Source organism: Gavialis gangeticus, unplaced genomic scaffold, assembly GCF_001723915.1.
Source record: "Gavialis gangeticus isolate Ggan-Ray unplaced genomic scaffold, GavGan_comp1, whole genome shotgun sequence".
Taxonomy (NCBI): Eukaryota; Metazoa; Chordata; order Crocodylia; family Gavialidae; genus Gavialis; species Gavialis gangeticus.
The window spans coordinates 17,891,124-17,894,730 of NW_017729011.1; the positions used below are offsets into that span (position 1 = coordinate 17,891,124).

Below are 3,607 nucleotides of genomic sequence, written 5' to 3' on the forward strand. Positions count from 1 at the left end.
GGGGGGGGGGGGGGGGGGGGGGTAAAGACCCTGTCGTGCCCAGCTCCCCCTCCCCTCTCAGCCAGGCCAGGGCCGCTCCTATGGACCCCTCCCGGGCCCGGCGGAGACGCAGGGGTTCACATGCCACCTCCCCTCCCCGGCACCTGGGTAGGTGCCGCCACCGCACACGCACCCACTTGCAACAACTTCCGGAACCCTGTCCGCCGCCTCCCCTTCCCCCCGGGCCAGGCAAGTCCTCGCCGGGTTCCGACTCTCGTTGTCACCGGAAGTGCCCCCGCCCGGACCGGCAGGGGACGGACCTGTGCGTCAGTTGTGCCACCGCCTCTCCCGGGTGCGCCCCCTAAAGGGCGGAGGGGGAGCCGCACCGTGCGGAGTTGGAGCAGGGGCAGCCGGGCCGGGAAGGGCCAGGGGCTGCGGGAGAGAGGGGTTGGGGTGCGGGCAGCATGTGCACAGCTCCAGGCCCACATACGTGTGTGTGTGTATATATGTGTATGTGTGCGTGCATGTATATATATATGTGTGTGTGTGTGTATATATATAGAGAGAGAGAGTGTGTGTGTGTACACATACATACATGGACTGTGTACACATATGTATGCGTGTGTATACACATCTGTACATACATATATTTACCCTAGAGGTCTTCAAGAGAAGACTGGACGGTCACCTGGCGGGGTCACCTGACCCCAGATGTCTTTCCTGCTCATCAGGGGGCTGGACCCGAGGGTCCTTCAGGGTCCCTTCCAGCCCTATGATTCTATGACTGGTATGGGGCAGCCCTTTTGTTAAAAATTAGAGTAATTTCTCTATTAAAAATAGAGAAACTATTAGAAATTACACTCCATAAGAGGGCTGTCTTAATAGCAGTTGCCTGCTCCAGATACATGATGCTCCCTTTACTAATGCTGCTCCTGGAAAGGGCAGCAGCAAGTTAGATTCATTGAAAATTAGCACTGGAAGGGACCTCAGGAGGTCACATCTAGTCCAACCCCCTGCTCAAACCAGGACCAGTCCCAACTAGATCATCCCAGCCAGGGATTTGTTGAGCTGGCCCTTAAAAACCTCCAAGGATGGAGACTCCACCACCTCTCTGGGTAACTTGTTCCAGTGCTTCACCACCTTCCTAGTGAGAAAGTTTTTCCTTACATCCAACCTAAACCTCCCTTGCTGCAACTTGAGCCCATTGCTCCTTGTCCTGCCATCTGCCAGCTCCATCCTCTTTCGAACCCCACTTCAGGGAGTTGAAGGCTGCTATTCAATCCCGCCTCAGTTTTCTCTTCTGCAGACTAAAGAAACCCAGTTCCCTCAGCTGTTTTCCTGCTTATGTGCCACAGCCCCCTAAAGGTTTTCATTGCCCTCTGGACTCTGCTGGACTCTCTCCAATTTGTCTGCATCCTTTCTCTAGTGGGGGGCCCCAAACTGAAAACACTACTCCAGATGCAGACTAGAAGGGAATAATTACTTCCCTTGATCTGTTGGCAACACTCCTACCACTGCAGCCAGAAGTTGTCTTCCTCCACCCTACTCCAATCCCTGACTTTAAAGGAGAACATCCTTGTTTCCATTCTAGAATAAAATAGTGGCATGTTCAATATGCAAGTTCACTGACATTTTTCTGTGTTTTTTTTCCCAAAGCATTTGGTTTTCTGCAATAAATGAATCAATCAGCATTATTGTTTTAGCATAATTCCTGGAGTGCTGTGCTTGTTTTGAAAACATTTGAATTTCTGTAACATCTCAGTTTGGATTTTTTTCCTTTCTCCACAACATGAAAGACGTAGATAATGGATATAATCGCTCTACCTGTAACTGAAGCAATGTGTAACTATCTCAGCTGCAATCCTTCTAAGGCCCCAATCCAGAAAAGTTCTTATGCACATGATTAAATGTTTTTGCTGATGTTTTTTGCAAAAGGCTTCACTCGCTGACAATCTTGGCTTTTAGTTCAATGGATTTTATATCGAGCAACATGTGTTTTGCAGGGATAGGACTTAACAGCACAAACCAGCATGTCCTCAAGGAACCATGAGTTGTTTTGCTCAAAGATAATTGTTTGATATATGCTGTGTTCCTCTCACATGCATACCTGATAAGCGTACATGCCGCTCCCAAATCAATGCCTGTTGTTTATGTTGTAACAAACAGGGGTTATGTATCCCTTAAATGCATAAACTCTGTAGCTCATAGCATCTAGCAACCTCACTGTTTACATTGTAATTTAATTGTGCTCTTGCTAACTGCATGGTAACTGTAACTGTTTAGCTTGCACATAGGAACACAAGAATTGCTGGCTCAGACCCTAGGACCCTCCATCTTGCCCAGTCTCTTGTCTCACACAGTCAGCTCCTCTTCCACAACTTCCTGCTCAGGTCCTGGCTGCACTTCTCCCCACACCTTTTTTGTTATGCACTCCCCATCTGTGGCCCCACCAAGGCCCAGGACCTCCTGGTCAACCTCCTCCTGGCTCTGGCCAAGCTGGCCATCTACAAGACCAGGAAGGAGGCTCTGGCTGGGAGGAACCCAGGCGAGTGTGGGACTCTCTTCCTGTCACACCTCCAGGCAGAGTTTCACTAGTCAGTATCCACGGACTCCCTCAACACATTTAAGGGGCTGGTGTGCTCTGCGCCGTGTCCCCTTCCACAGCAGGCGGCTGCTGTAGCCGGAGCAGAGTGCAGAACCTGGCTCCTGCTTCCATCCCTTCCCTGTGGGCAGCACTGCCATAGCAGAGCAGTGGGGGGGAGGATACAGGCTACCTGCTGCAGGCTTGGGGCTCCCTGCCCTGCCGCCCTCTCGCCAGGGGCTCTGTGGCCCAGTGGGCAGGACCCTGCACAGGAGGAAGGGAGCGCCACGCTGCTAAGGCTGCCAAGCCAAAAGCACCCCCTGCTCACCCGCTCGGTGCAGCCTCCCTCCCACAATGGGTCCCATCCCTGAGCTGCAGAGGGGCTCTGGCCCGGGGCAGGTGGGGCCTGGCTGCAGCACAGAAGCTCAGGGGCACATTAACACCCACTGATGTTGCCACCCCATATGGGTCAAGACCCACAGTCTGGGAACTGCTGCTGCCTTATAGGGTCCTATGACCCAGGAGCTTCTGATGGGCCCGTGGGAAACCAGGCACCGACCCCTGGCCGCAGCCCACGTGCTACTGCACCCGCACGTGGCCGCCCGCCCCTGCCCCTTGTTAGCGTCCTGCGTTGCCACAGAAACGGGCCGCACCATCCTCCCCCGGGGAAGGGGGGGCTCTTCACTGAGTGTCACCCCCACCACCACCAGCAAGGGGGGGGGCACTGGCGGCCGTCCTGCCGTGTGTCCCCACCCCCATGTGTCTGCCTCCTCTCCCTCCACCCCGCTGTGGGGCTGCCCGGGGGCAGGAGAACCTCTACTCCCCCCCAGGAGGCGCGGAGTGGTACGTCCCGAGATGGGAGGGGGAAGGAGGGAATGGACTGCACCATCCTCCCCCAAGGAGGGGGGCAGCTTCATGGATTTTCCTCCCCACCACTTGCAAGGACGGGGGGCAGCTGTCCTGGCACACAACCTTGCCCCCGCGTCTGCCTCCGCCGCCCCTCACCCCGCTGTGGGGCTGCCCGGGGGAGGCAACCTCCCCCCCCCC

At 55.1% G+C, this 3,607-nt stretch overlaps 1 protein-coding gene across 1 annotated transcript in view; it reads right to left on the reverse strand.

Annotated features, from left to right (window-relative positions):
• TTF1 (transcription termination factor 1) overlaps nt 1-261 on the reverse strand; it is a 16,569-nt gene extending 16,308 nt beyond the window's left edge. Inside the window, exon 1 of the mRNA XM_019510712.1 lies at nt 173-261. The gene's annotated coding sequence lies outside the window, so the exon portion shown is untranslated. The remainder of the gene's footprint in view (nt 1-172) is intronic.
• Nucleotides 262-3,607: the final 3,346 nt, after the last annotated feature.